The following is a 15,840-nucleotide window of genomic DNA, read 5'->3' as shown; positions in this document are numbered from 1 at the left end:
ACCCATAAAAGCTAAGTCACTTTTCCAAAATCAAACAGAGAGTAAATAGCAGTCGAAATTTGAACTCAGGTTTTCTGCCTACATAGTCAGTGTTCTTCCCATTATAGCAAAATGTTTCCATTATGTTGTCAAAACATTTACTGTTTCATTCTTTAACTACTGCCTAACCTTTAGTCATTTTCTACTTTCACTACTGCAACTTCCATCTCAATGACCTCTTAACTTCTTCATTAATACAGGGAATTAAAAAAAAAAAACCTATGTGTAGAGTATGAGACATTTCACATTTACATATTCAGAGAGAAGAGGATATTTTAGGGCTAGGTAGAGTAGACTAATTTATGTTGCTGGAAATAGTAGGACCCTAAGAGGTATGGACAGGGATCAAGGTCATATTTAGCAAGGCTGCTAACCTTTGCTCATGTCACCTGCCCCTATCTTGTTCTCCTTTTGGAAGTAAAATGCTACTTTCTACCACCTTTTATCAGTCTATCCCTGGGGAAATCAGTCATGTATCTCTTATTTCCTAAGACGTCTGGCCTTCTGAGGACCTCTTAGGATATATGGGTCTTTGAATGCCAGAGAACCAGTCATCTCCTTGCTGAAACCATCTAGGTCTATTTGTCATACATTTCCCAAGGAACTGGTCTCAGAGGTGAGTGTGAAGTAAATAAAGATGTCTATCCAGATCAGTCAATGTGATTTGAAATAAATTTAAGAGTTGTAGAGGAAAATGATAACCTTGATTATAGAGTATCCATCAAACTTGAATACAGAAAAAAATCTCTTAATATATAGCTTTGCTTTTAAGATAATTACATAGCTATAGAATATATCATTAATAAAAGGTTGATGTTAATTACATACAATTTTTGTTATTCACTCATTTTACTTATAATTAACTTATTCCATATAATTAATGCACATTAATTCTGAAAACTCATTTTGCATTCATAATCATAGATTTTATTCAAGAAAAGTATGAGATTCTGCTAGTTATTATGTTTTTATATTGATAGTGACTGTCACAAAGTTGTTATCTCTGGACATTGATTTTGCAAATTCTGCCTCAAAAATTTTATTCACCTTTTAAAAATTATCTCTTCCAGCAGGGTACAAAGCTACCAGGTGGTCAGTTAAAGCATCACAGTCACATGGTCTTAGTGATATGGCACAATTCTCCCTAATTTTTAATATGATGACTTTTTGCTCAAGAATAGCATGAATCATGGAATTTCAAACTGGAAAGCATCAGAGAATTTCCTCCAGCTTACTTTTACATATGAAAAAACTCATGCCAAGAGAGCTTAAGTCACTTTCCCAAGGTCATGCTTAACTTTGTGACATCCCAGCATGGATCCAATCATGTCAACCAGGTCTCCCTATTTTCAGTTCAGTACTCTTTATACTATGTCTTTCTAACAGATGCAGAACCAACAACTTTCAACATTTATGTTAAAAATAAAACTGTTCAACTCAAGCAAGCCTTAAGGAATCATTAAACTCAAAATCTAATACTTTGGAACAAACATTTTAAACTAAATTATGATCCTAAAATACTTGTCTTTCTTTTTTATTGTAATTATCCCCCTTTCCCCCCTTAACCTGATACTTAACTGCCAAGAGATGCTTAGCTTCTAGAAGGCAGCTGGTGACACATTGGATAGAGTGATGGACCTGTAGTCAGGAAAACCTGAATTCAAATCCACTCTCAGATGTCTTTGTTATCCTGGGCAAGTGATTTAACCTCTGCTTGCCTCGATTTCCTCAACTGTAAAAAATGAGGATTGTACTAGGCCTTCCTCACAAAAGTTATTGTGAGGATAAAATGAGCTAATATTTGTAAAAATATTTAGCATGTAGGAGGTTGAATATGAATGTTTTTGCCCTCCCCTTCTACTTACTTCCCTGTTTTTAAATCAATTGCAGTACTTGTCTCCATTATCACTGTCTGAACTTTTAATCCATCCCTTCAACCCCAAACTATAGGTAATCTTATCCATCATTAAGCAAATACAGGTTTTTATTGTTATTATTATTAAGTGGAAATGGGAGGTAATTTGTATAGTGCTTTAAGATTTGCAAGAGGCTTTTCAAATATATCTCATATGACAACATGTCAGGGATAATTCACTTAGAACAATTCTACTCTGTCATTTCACATCATACATCTACAAAGACAAATAAAAGGAGAGTCGATACTGTCTTTCATAAATCACAGACTTTACTATTTTAGAAAATATTTTTAAAGTTCTTTATTTCTTTTTGAGAAGCCACTTTTGACATCCTCTCTGGTATTTGAATTAAATTTGTAAGTAAGGCAATTCTTATATACAAAAGGATAGAAGAATCTTATATGTAAGGGGACACTCCATTTATTTGAATATATTTCTCCCCTTACAATATGAACATGCATATTGATACCTTGTTTGGAAGACATAGGAAACTCCTAATTGGTTTTTAGTACCTAAATCTCCCTCTAAGATGACTGGCTGAATGGAACTCAAGAGGATGGACTTATATTGGGAGAGCTGCCCCTCTGTGGGGTCTATAAAATGGAGAGGGAAGACTGTCATTGGTCCCTCTTTCTAGCTTTTTACCTTTTCTCTTGTACCTTTCCTCTTGAGTATTTCAGACTAAGGTGAAAGAGGGGAAGAATTCCGTCTTTCACCCTTCAGAAGCAGAAACACACATCACAGGTTGACATGACTGTATTCAACCTAACTAAACAATGTTTGACAGTGAATGTTCCTAATTCAAGGGATGACAGCTGGAATACTGATAGATTTCCTGCAGAAGCACTGGCAGAAGCAGACTTGTGACTGCCAATTAAAACCGAAGTGGAGCTCATGTACAATGTTTCTGAACCTCAAAATCCTTTGTAAAGGAGGGGATATTCTAGTGCCTTAAGCAATGTGGATGGAGAAGGGAGAGATCCTGGGTAGCACTGTTCTTGGGAGTTATCTTGCAAGAGACTCCATGTTTGAGGGTTTGAAGATGTGATGTCATGTGTGGAGAAGTAATAACTTTGATTTCTTAAACATCACAATCGTGGAATCTAGGACTCTAGTTAGGGAAAGGAAATTCTTAGGCAATGAAAACTCTGGTGGATTTTCTCATGAGTCACCCAAAATTCAAGAATCTCCAATTTGAGATTTCAGAGACTTAGACTTCTAGGGATTTCCTGAATAGTATGCTTTTTTGAAGAAGAGGATTATCGACTTAGCCCCATGACCAAGAGATTCAAAGGAATTAGTTCCTTCAAGGCCCCAAATACCACCTTCTACAAGAAGCCTTTATGTCCAGTTTATCATGTGTAGAGCTTGTTTGTATATAATTGTTCACATCTTGTCTTCCCCATTAACCTATGAGCTCCTTGAGAGCAGAAACTGTCAGCTGTCATTCTTATGTTCTTGCATCCTTACTGCTTAGCACAATGCCTGGCCCACAGTAGACACCTTGACCTCCACTATCCACACCATTATGGTGATATAGTATAACTATAAGAGAAAAGGATATTGTTTGTTTAGCAGTCCCAGAATATTAATGATGTCTACTGTTTATGGCTTTTAAAGAGCATTATATGTTCCTATAACTGCTTATTAGCTCCTGTGAATCCTTTGCATTTTCTGCAGAGTCAAATAAAGGTTTTTCCTTACCCAATATCCATATTGTTACTCTACATTTTTGTATCAGAATTAGCAACTTCTTTTACCAACATTTGTGAAACCTAGGAATAAGTTGTACCTACATTGCATTTGGAAATTCTTTCAAAGTAAGCTCCAAATAGGAACATAATTAGATAAAGGGGGGAAAAGGGTAAAATGCAATCCATGTTAGCCAAGTTAGTCTTAAGGAAGGAGTTCTATGCCACAGCTTATATCTTTGGTGTGGATCATCCAGGATAGTCTGAGGTTTGGGTTTTATTTTTGTTTTTTTAAACAAAAATACCTTCCATCTTAGAATCAATACTGTGTATAGGCAGAAGAACAGCAAGGGCTAGGCAATGGGGGTTAAGTGACTTGCCCAGGGTCACACAACTAGGTTTGTCTGAGGCCAGATTTGAACCCATCTCTAGGTCTGGCTCTCAATCCACTAAGCCACCTAGCTAACCCCTGCCCCCATCTTTAAAAAAACAAAACAAAACTAATCTGACTGCATAAATATGGCTAATACTGTCCAGGAAATCTTTCTCTGGCTATCAAGTTAGTTCCTGGGATACTATACAAGAGATCCAAATCCCCTCTCCTCTGCAGGATTCAGCAATATTGTTCATAAACTTCCCTCTTGGGCACAGAGATCTACTCTCTGGTTCCCACCCCCTACCATGCTGAGTCTTTTCATATCCCTTCCCCTCTTCCCATTCAAAGAGCCAGCCCTGGAAACAAAAAGAAAAAACTAGTTAAGCAAAATCAACACATCAATTGAGAATGCCAGCATATACAACATTCCACACTGATAATCCCCACCTCGCCAGTGAATGGAGGGAGGCGTATTTCCTCATCTCTTCTCTGGGTCCAAATTTAGTCATTGTAATTGCAAAGAGTTCAGTTTCATTTATTCAAAAAGAACTAGGAAAATACAGACAATAACTACAATAATGCAAATGTGAATAATGATGAAATTGTCAATGCACATCTGTAAAAAATCTATCTGTGTCCTGGCTACTACCATATCTTAGAATGGCAAAGTCCACTCTCTGGAACCCTCTTCCTGGGACATGTACAAATACCTATCCATTTCTAACATGTACTTTTGCAGCAAAATGTCATCAATTGCTCCTGGTGGTAGGGAATAAAGATTCTTCCCCTATCCCCTGCCAGATACTTTGGAAGAAGGTCACAAGGGAAATGGCAAAAAGGTGAAGGCAAACAAGTGAAAGAAAAAACATTCAAAAGGGCTAAGAAATATCTGGCATTTTCTTTTATGTCTTGGAGAAGGGCAGTTCTTCCAATACAAGTCAATATTTCTGAGTTCCAGATAGCTTATTACTTTGAAGGTAGCCCTAAGTTAATGAAAACCAATTAGGAGCTGTCTTTGTGTATATGTATATATACACAAGAAATTTCCAAGAAAACCCAACTAAATAAGTTACAAAGACAAAACGTATCTTACTTAATTCTCTCTCTATATGACTTCATTATCTGTATTCCCTTTAGCACCTGAGCTAAAGTTTATTTTTATGATTGACTTAAATGTACTTCCCTAATTTCCCTTAGCAATCTCTTACAAATGGTTTATACTTCCATTTTTCAATCCATCTGATACATTTTTGTAGAGATTCTTTCTATCAGTGCATTGCAACCCAGACATTGTTTTTTATCCTGTAAGATTACTACTGCTGTGGCTTGCCATAAAGCCTCCATGGAGAATTTGTACAGCCCACTGGAAGTCTCCCTCTAGATATTTTAAGATTTCATGAATACTTGTGCATCATTGGGACTATCCATGCCTGTTAATAGCAAGTATTTATATGTCATGTTAAGGTTTGCAAAGCATTTTAAATATATTTCTCATATGATCCTTACCAGTTCATAGAGGTAGATATTTATCCTATTGGACAAATGAAGAAACTGAGACTGAAAATGTCTGAGGCAGACCCACAGAACTAAGGTCTTCCTTATTCCAAGTAAAGGGCTCTCATCACTGTCATCAAACACTTTGAGAGTTGTATTAAGAACCATGTAAAAGATATGTTATCCAAGACATACCTGATATGGAAAGGAGAAGGACAGGTCACAGAGCAAGACCAAGGAATAATAATAAATGGCAATCCTGGATGTTGAAATGTTATCCATACTAAATACTGAAAGATCCTTAAAAAGACTCCATCTCATCTAGTGGACTCTTCTCTTTAGGAATTATGAGCACTTCAACCAATCTCTTAATTATAATTCCTTTCTTTTGCTGATTACTTCCAACTTAGCCTTTATATAGTGTGTTTATATGTAATTATTTTCATGTTGTCTCTCATTCATTAGCCTGTCAGCAACTTTTATCTTTTACCATTTCTTTGTATCCTCAGCACTTAGCAGTGCCTACCATAGAGCTTAATAAATGTTATTGGACTGACTTAATGATACATAGCATAAAAAGGGTGATCTACAACATCTGAGGGAGTAACCAATTAAATTCAGCTCAAAAAAGATGCAAGTGCCTACAATGTATGAGACACTGTGCTAGGCACCAGGAATTAGAAAAAAAAAAAGTCCAGAAATAAGTATAGTACCTGTAAATCAAGAAAACAGAGAGCATTTACAACTTGGGGGAGGGTTCATGGAGAAAGTGGCACCTAAGGTATCCATATTAATCAATGAGATCAAGGATCTATTAAAAATGTAATTACTAAATTAAAAATGTCACTAAACTTACTGAAAGTGTAACTTCTTAGTGAAGTTTTGGAGAGTAGGTATGTGTCATGGCTGTTCAGTTGTATCTGACTCTTTGTCACTCCATAGTCCATACTGTCCATGTGGTTTTCTTGATGAAAATATGAGTGGTTTGCCATTTCCTTCACCAGTGGATGAAGGCAGACAGGGTTAAGTGACTTGCCCTAGTAAGTGTCTGAGGCTACATTTGAATTCAAGCCTTCTTGACTTCAGTCCTAGTTTTCAATCCATGGGCCATCCAGCTGGTGCTCTAGCCTCTGCCCCAAAAGCAGCTTGCAGAGTTCAGATTGGTCCTAAACCCAAGAAATCCATTACAAATCCAATCTAATCTCCAAGACATTTGCCTTGTTGGGACAAAATAAAATAATTTACTCTGGCATTTCAAGATCTTCGTAACCTAACCCAACCGTACCTCGCTACATGACATTTTCATCTCTATGACTATAATATACTCCATGCTTGGAATGCACTTCCTCCTCACATCCATCTACTTCTTAGAATCTCTGGCTTCCTTTCAAACTCAAGTGGTACTACCTTCATGCAGTCTTTCCTGGTCCTTCCCTTCCTAAACTACCCTGTGTAAATTATGAATATATTCTGTATATACTTTTATGTATACATGCTGCTTCCCCCTTTATAATGTAAGCCTCTTGGAACCCTGGTGTGTTTAACATTTGTCTTTGAATTTACAGTGTCTAACACATTGCAGGGGTGTAATAAATGGGTATTTTTAAATTGCCTGATTGGTTGATTAAGGGCATAATAACAGTCATTGGGATTTCCAAGTTTTTCCAAGGGAATAATTGTAAGGAATTCTAATTTGCTTTAGACCTCAGAATATGGATATTTGGGGAATGGTTAGGAGGTGGGGGGAAGTGACCTATAAATTCTGTATTTCCCTATCCTGGTAACATCTGGACTGCAAAATGTGGAGTCAATGGAGGGGTTCAGTTGCAGGGCTTTGGCAATGTCAGGTGACAAACCTGTCATGAAGGATATAAATTCTGGCAGGTGTTTTAGTGACTCCCCAGTAGAGGTTTAATTCTTCCCTAACTCTGCAATTATGCACACTTTTAAATAACCAAGCACTTCTTTGTGAGTGTGGCTATGCAAATACTATTTCCCTTACTTTACAAATTAAGAAAGGAGAGCTCAAAAAGGTTAAATGACTAGTAAGGGTCACACTTTGGTAGGAAGGTCTGAGAATTAAGCCTGGCTCATTCTTGACTTCCAGTCTAACATCCTTTTTTTTACCACACCTTGAGGCCCAAAAGGAATTTTGTTTTTAATTGCATAAGGATTAGAAATATAAACAGGGTAGCAAGCATGCAAAAAATACAAATACATATTGCAAAGGGGGGGGAGTATTTTTATGAATAATACTATTCACTTATAAAAGCCATGGAAAACAAAGCTCTCATATTTCCATAATCAACTCATTTGGTATTTTTGCATATGCAGCCTAAGTCTGTGTTAAGATTTTAGATAAAATGTTATCTATAAAATTAATTAGCAAAAACAATAAGACTTGAAGCCCTTTTGGGGGCCTCATCAGGGACTATCCTCTCTATGTTACTTGGCTCTTTGCCTAGAGTCATTAACAAGCTAGAGAGGAAACTTTCCTGTATTAAATAACACAATTTTTCATGGAAAACTTTTATTTTCAATATAGTATTCACTTCGTCTTTGCATTTTCAAACCTAGAGACTCTGACTCCTTTAAAGTTATTCTGTGAATTCTTTTCATTCACATTCCATGATTTTATCGTAACCTTTTTTGGCAAGCTTCATAGTGAAGACTTGTTCCACACATTCATAACCCTGAGGGGGAAAAATTAAGCTTGTTGATACATTCCCAGAAATATTTCATATATTTTAAACCTTACAGAAAGACCAGCTGTACTTTCCCAGCACTTCTCTTTAATCTGCTTCTTTATATTGAGCAGCAGAGAAAAATAATAAGGAAGTACAAAGAAAGTCTTTTTTTAAAAAACTACCTTTGGTTAAATTTTAAGTGTTTATTCCAGGTAGTCAACCTTACAGCCAAAGACAACAAATAATGGGTTAAATAATATCTAAATTTTGGGTTGGAGTTTTATAAATTCTTCCAATTAATCTAATTGCTTATTGAAAAAGCAGTTTATCCAAAAGTAGGATAGAATCTGTTAGTACACAGAAAGTTGGTCATGCCTGAGTGTCTGACCAAGTGCCCACACCTGTACCTTCAGGTGCAGCATGGGGAAAAGCAGGGCCACTCTGAGATTTGGGGCAAGCACTGGGACCCATCAGTATCTTCTATCTTCAGGTTTGTATTCCTACTAGGTTGGGAGAAGATGACTAAAATTCTTGTTCAAATGAAGCTTTGTGAAGATCTTGCCTGAAGTAGACAAGAACCTGGGATACCAGGGTAAAGGCAACTTAGTTTTCATGGAATCACACCATTCCTAGGGAGGGGTGTTACTAAAATCTAACTGTGATTCATTCATATCTAAATGAAATATGAGACTTTTGAGTCATAAGTGGCTGTTAGAATTTTGACACCCAAAGTTATTTTGCCACAGTAGGCAAAACTTTATTTATTCCATTTCTCCATTCAAGAAAAAAAGTGTCTACAATGCTAGATCCTGAATGTACCAAAGCAAAGACAAAGATAAAACAAAAACAATACCCAAAAGGTCCTTAACCTCAAGGCACTTGTATTCTGTTAGGCAAGGGCATACTATGTAAACACACAAATAATGAACATAAACAAAGTAATATGGGGAGTGGCCCAGACAAGTGAGAGGCCTGAGCAATTTATTGCTATGGAAATATAGGACCCAAATGCTCTAGAACAAATTGATAATAAAGTAAGGCTACATATGTATAATTTATATTTATATAATATGTGAAGAGTATAAAAATATGTACATACACATATACAAACACACACATATGTATAGAGAGAAAGAGAAAGGTAAGTAGGTAAGATATTGGAGAACTGGGGCTGAAGTCAAGTGAACAAGTTCAAAACTAGCCTATAACAAATGAAATGCTGTAGAGGCTGTATTTTCAGTTTTAAAATTTTAATTTATTAAATAGGCCACTCAAGATTTCTAACTAGCCAGTGGACTCCCTCTGCAGATGCCAAATAACTCCAGTGGGGCTCAAAAGGGGAGATGTAAGTGGGAGCAGTCAGGCAAGGGAGTCTTAATCAGCAGCCAGGTTTGGTGAGGAGAGAGAGATACATACAGAATAGCCAGAAGAGATGGGCCAAAGGGTGAGTAGCTGAGTGGCTAGGCAGTGGAACTGTAAGCCAAAAGTTTGGCTTCCTGTCTTGCAAGTCAATATAAATCCCTTCTAAAGTTATCATTCAGTCCCTCCTCAGGACATCCAAATTAGAAAACAGTCACACAAAAAATGACCTCAGACCTCAATTACAGGAAGAAGTGGGTCTTTGGGAAACAGATGGGCCCCTCTTCTTCCCCATCTTGTGTGGTCACTACAGTCCAATAATGGTGGCTGCCTAGCTACTGATTTAATTACCTAATCAAGTTCTTGTTTATGGATAAATAGGGAGCAGGTCTTCCACCTGCCAGACAAAAGAATGGAAGAGCCAACCCAGTTTCATAGTCTAGGGGAGACTGTTTGGGCTTTAAAATCAAACTTTTTCAGGTGGGCTAAAGAGAAAATTATTTCTCAAAAAAAATTTCAATTCAACATTAATTTTCTACAAATCTCAGACACTTATTAGCTGTGTGACCCTGGGCAGATCACATAACCTGTTTGCTTCAGTTTTCTCAGCTATAAAATGAAGATCATAATAGCACCTACCGCACAGATTATTTATTATAAGGCTCAAATAAGATAATATTTGTAAAGCACATAGCAGTGTCTTATACATAGTAGGCACTATATAAATGCTTATTCCTTCCCTCTCCTCCCTCACTACCTCCCATGGTTGCTGTAAGGGTTAAATAAAATATTCTCACAGTACTTGGCACAAAGCAAACATCACATGAATGCCAATATTGTTGCATAGTACTTTAAAGTTTGCAAAACATTGTCTTGGGAGCTTCTGGGTAGCTCAGTGGACTGAGAGCCAGGACTAGAGAAGGAGGGCTTAGGTTTAAATCTGGCCTCAGACACTTCCCAGCTGTGTGACCCTGGGCAAGTCATTTAACCCCCATTGCCTAGCCCTTATGGCTCTTCTGCCTTGGAACCAATACACAGTATTGATCCCAAGATGGAAGGTAAGGGTTTAAGAAAAAAAAATTTGTCTTAATAACTACCTGATGAGTTAAGTGAGTTAGATGGTATAGGTGTGTTACTATCCATATCTATCACTATACTTTGTATCTCTTCTTATAAGTCTTCCAGGACTTTTCCGAAATCAAAAGAATGTTATGTTGACGTCAATATTCAAGAAGAAAGTGACCAGACATAAAGAGAATAGTTAGGATTGATTATAATATTACAATGGTGGTAAGTGGTGATGAGGGCCTGAATTAGTATCTTATACAAGTGATAGGTGGAACAGGGACAGACGTGAGAGACATGGAACTTTACAGGCCTTACTAAGTGACTATGGAGGAGAGAGAGAGAGAGAGAGAGAGAGAGAGAGAGAGAGAGAGAGAGAGAGAGAGAGAGAGAGAGAGAGAGAGAGGGAGAGGGAGAGAGAGAGAGAGGAGTTGAGGAGTTAAAGATGATTCTGAAGGAAACATCATAGTTCAGTGGAAAGAGCCTAGAATTTGGAGTTGGTGGATGTTAGTTCAAATCTTGGCTCTTCCAGTTAATAACTGTGAACCCTTGGGGAAATCACTTTAATCTCTCTGGGCCATAGCTTCCTCATCTGTAAAATGAGGGGATTGGAGTAGATGATCTCTAAGGTTCCCTCCAGCACTCAAAATATGACCCTAAGATCCACTTAGGACAGCAGAACCAGAAACAAGAAAGTTTAAGGAAGGGGGAGGTTTAAAAGTAAGAAAAGTGAAGTTTTAGACACTGATTCTAAGATTCAGTGAGACTGAATCCAACTGGAGATGTCTAATGGACAGCTGTTGATGTGGGGCTAGAACTGAAAAGAAAGATAAGGTCTGAATATCCAAATCTGAAACTCATTTGTGTAGAGATGATAACTATGGGAAGAGATGTGATAATAAAGACAGAGAGACAAGAAGATAGTCCAGAACTGAGCCTTGGGGGGACACTACCACTTTAGGAAGAAGAGATGGACAATGAAAGAGATCTAAGTAAAAGAGACTTATAAAGTACAAGCAGAGAACTAGGAGAAAGAAGGGCCACTGAGGAGGAGGTTGAAGTGATTAACAATACTAAAATCTTCAAAAAGATCAAGAAGGATAAGGACTGAGAAAAAGTAACTGGGTTTTCTAATAAAGTTATCACTGAGAACCTCTGAATGAGTAGCTTCAGCACTGTCAAAGACAAAAATTGGAGCAGAATGGGAAAGGTACTAAGACTGGAGGGGAAAAGGTGAAGTGAAGGCTGAAAATATAACTAATTTGCCTAATCGATTTCTCTGCCTCTAGTCTCTACCCTTATCAATCCACCATCCACACAATTTCCAAATAGATATTCCTAAAGTGCAGATCTGATTGTGTCATTTTCCTTCTCAAGAAGCCCTACTGAACTGTGTAATGAAATACAACCTTCTGTTTTTGTCATTTAAAAACCATCAAAATCTGACCTATTCTATACTTTTCCAGGCTTATTTTATAATACTCTTCACTCACTCTTTATTTCAGCTAAACTTGCTTATTTCACATATAACTGAGATTTCCTATTTGTCTTTTATGATAATTTTTAATCCATTTTTTTTACAAATGGAGGAATGAGTAAGAGCTGGACCTGGAGTCAAGAAGACCTCAAGCCTGAATCTTCAGACATTTACATACTAGGTGACTCTGGGCCTCTCTTAACCGCTATTCCTTCATCTGTAAAATGACCATAATGATACCATCCACTAATAGAACTGTCGGAATGCTCAAATGACAGAGTTCAATGAAATGCTTTGCAAACTAGAAATGTGAACTATGATGATGATGATGATGACTGTTACTCTCTTGTCTTTTATAGAAAAAATATTTCTTTTATTTATTTCATGTTTAATTAGTGAATGGTGTCTTTGTTGTATTTATATCATTTATCTTTTTGACATATATAGTGTTATAAGGTATAATGTGCTTATCTACACAGGTCTGGGTTGTGTGTGTGTGGTTTTTTTTGCCAGATTGTTTTCCAGCATTTCTTGATGAATAATAAGTCTCTTTTGTTTTGTTTTTTAAACATGGAGCAGTAAAAGGAAAGTGCAGTCTTGTTAATAATCTCCAAATAGCTGCCAAAATCATCTTCCTTAGGGACACGATTAATCATGTTATTCTCCTGCTCAAAAATCTTCATTGATTCCCAGATCAAATACAAATTCCTCAACATGGTATTTACAGTCCTTTTCAATCTGGCTCCAAACCTATTATCTCTTCAGTCTTAATCTCATGTTAGTTGTCCCAGGCTCTCTTACATTCCAGCCACAGAACACTACCATATAGTCCCCAATTTATGTATTACATCTCATTGCTTTCCCTTCACACTAGTTGTACCTTACTCCTTCTTCTCTCTACCTCTTACACATCTGAACTTCATTCAAACTTCAGCTCAGCTTCCTACAAGAAGTCTTCCCATATCCCTTCTATATGTTAATTTTCTCTTCCTCATCAAATTACTTTGTACCTCCTTGCTTTCCTATATGTAATATCTCTCTCAGAAAATACAGATGCTCTCTGAGAACAGGCACTGTCAAGTTGCTGTCTCTATATCCTCAATGTTTAGAAAATGTCTTAAATCTAAGGTAAGTTATGTATCAATCAGTCAAGCATTTATTAAGTAACTACCAGTCAATCAAGCATGGTGCTGAGCACTCAGGACACACAAAAAGGTAAAAGATAGTCCTTCCTCTTTAAGGAGCTTAAAGTTTAATGGGGGATGCAACATGTAAACGACTTTATACATACAGGATACATAAAGATAATTTGGAGATAATTCTTAAGAGAAGACATCTGCATTAAGGAGGATGGAGAAAGGCTCTACAGTATGAGTTGAGATTTTAGCAGACACCTTAAGAAAGCCAAGGAAGGTAGTGATGAGAAAGGAGAGAATTCCAGGCATGGGGAATAACCAAGAAAAATGCCATAAATTGAGAAATATAGTATCTTGTTTGCAGAACAAACAGCAAGAAGGTCAGTGAAAGAAAAAAAGGGGAAGGGAAGCACTGATTCTCTAGGAATTAAGCTAGAAAAGGGAGATGGCTGATAGCTAGAAGGGACAGGTGGATCAAATAAGAATCTTTTGAACATAAGGGAAACCTGGTCATGTTTATGGGTGGCAACGAAGTACTCTATTGGGAGAGACTGAAGATGAGTGAGAGAATATGGCTGATAGAAGGGACAATATTCTGGAGTTGATAGGATTGAATGGGATCATTTGTGCATGGAGAGGGGTTAACCTTGGCAAGGAGAAAGACCACTTCTTCATGGGAAAAAAGGATAAAGCAGGAGAAAAGTGGTAGAAGGCATTCCTTTCTCCTCTCTTGCTGGTTTATTAATTTGGTATTTAGCATATTCTATCTTGTATAGTTAGTTTTCTGTTTACATATGTATCCCTACCCCTTGACTTAATTTATTCCACTGGCACCTGGCATAAATGCCATGCAGACAGTAGATGCTCAATATATATTTATTGAGGGAAATGAATATACATTTATCTATTAAATTGGAATTACTATTAGCATATCAAAAGAACCTTCAGTGTGTTTTTGTCAGTATTCTTCATTTTCTTTGTTAAATCTGTAAAGGAGGCTAGGATTTTAAAAATAGCTTCCAGTCTCCCTAGAAGAAGGAAGGAATGAAGCATTTTGAAAGAACTCTTCTGCATCTACCAAAGGGCTTCTCAAGCCATATTTCCCTTCCAAATAGTGAGGTCAAACTACTCCTAAGTTACCAAGTGACTTAGAGTAAGATGACATGCCCAAATAACTCCCTCCACACATTTAAATTAATGTAGTTAAAATACTTTCCTAGAGGGACAAAATATTTTCCCATATGATATGAGATGGCCTCTCTAGAAGACTCATCACCTCAGAAAATAATTTATCATATCAATCTCCACAGTGTGTCTATTCTTCATGAATTTTTCAATTAAGTAATCTTTTGTCTTCTAATTTCTAATGTCTTCCTTCAGCACAGTCAAATAATTTCACTTAATCTGTATTGGAAAGGTACCTGAACAAGCTTACTAGTTTTGTACATCTTACATACTTTGGGTACACACTTCATAAACTCTCATTGACTGCAGTCTACTAAGAAGGAACTATAAATATCAGAGCTAAGGTAAAGTCATGGCTTACTTTCTGTTTTGAACTATAAGACTAGCAGCAAAAATAAAAATACTACAGTGTGTATTTTTCCCAGAAATGCTAATTATAGTAGTACAAACATTTTTCAAGCTTAAGCTACCAAAATAGAAAGGGCCTTTGGAAAAAGAATTTATTAAACAGAGACAATTAGTCTCTGTAGCCCTTACAAGGAAACCATACATATCTATGTGTGCATATATTATATGCATGTGTATTATTTATGTTTTTTTTTCTTTAGAGATATAGCAAGGGCTTGATTCCAAGTACTGAACCTATGTCAGGAAGAATATATTGGAGAGGGGCAGCTAGGTGGCTCAATGGATTGAGAGTCAGGCCCAGAGATAGGAGGCCCTAGGTTCAAATCTGGCCTCAGACATTTCCTAGCTGTCTGACCCTGGGCAACTTACTTAACCCCAATTGCTGCACTATTCTTCTGCCTTGGAACCAATACACGGTATTGATTGTAAGATAGAACGTAAGGGTTTTAAAAACTTAAAAAAAGAATATGATATAAATTGATATTAACTAGTTATGAAAACTTGGGCAAGTCACTTAAAAACCTCTCTGGGCCTTAGTTTTCCCATATGCTAAAACAAGCAGGTTGGTCTAGACAATTTCTAATGTCCCATTGAGGTCCTACAGACTGTAATTCATTTTACCTATGAAGAGATTCTGAAAAGTTAAAAAAATACAAGGCCAGTCATGAGACAACCAAAGTTTTTCACAATATATTGTCCCAGTAAGCATGACTTAGAGCAGCATTTGAAATTTCAAATGTATGTCTTACTTGAGAGTGGTATATTAATAAATTTATCATTTTAGATTCAGTCATAAACCTTAAAGGTTACCTAAAGAAGTTGTACATGCACTACATATTTCTAAGCACAAACTGATCTCTTACTGTCAAAAACCATGGAACATAACATTTAGCCTTCTAAACACTTCCCAATCCCCAATTTCCTATTCATCTTTCCCCTCTTGCTATGTTCTTTCCAACAGCATATACCCCACCATCCTGATATCTTATCTGGTACTATTCTCCCAA

The 15,840-nt window shown here is 36.8% G+C and overlaps 1 protein-coding gene across 4 annotated transcripts in view; it reads right to left on the bottom strand.

Annotated features, from left to right (window-relative positions):
* Positions 1–15,840, bottom strand: part of CRIM1 (cysteine rich transmembrane BMP regulator 1) — a 240,483-nt gene that overhangs the window by 127,936 nt on the left and 96,707 nt on the right. The gene's annotated exons all lie outside the window — the stretch shown is intronic.

Source organism: Monodelphis domestica, chromosome 1 (assembly GCF_027887165.1).
Source record: "Monodelphis domestica isolate mMonDom1 chromosome 1, mMonDom1.pri, whole genome shotgun sequence".
NCBI lineage: Eukaryota > Metazoa > Chordata > Mammalia > Didelphimorphia > Didelphidae > Monodelphis > Monodelphis domestica.
Note: the sequence above shows the minus strand (reverse complement) of the source record. Positions and strands in the feature narration are given on the sequence as shown.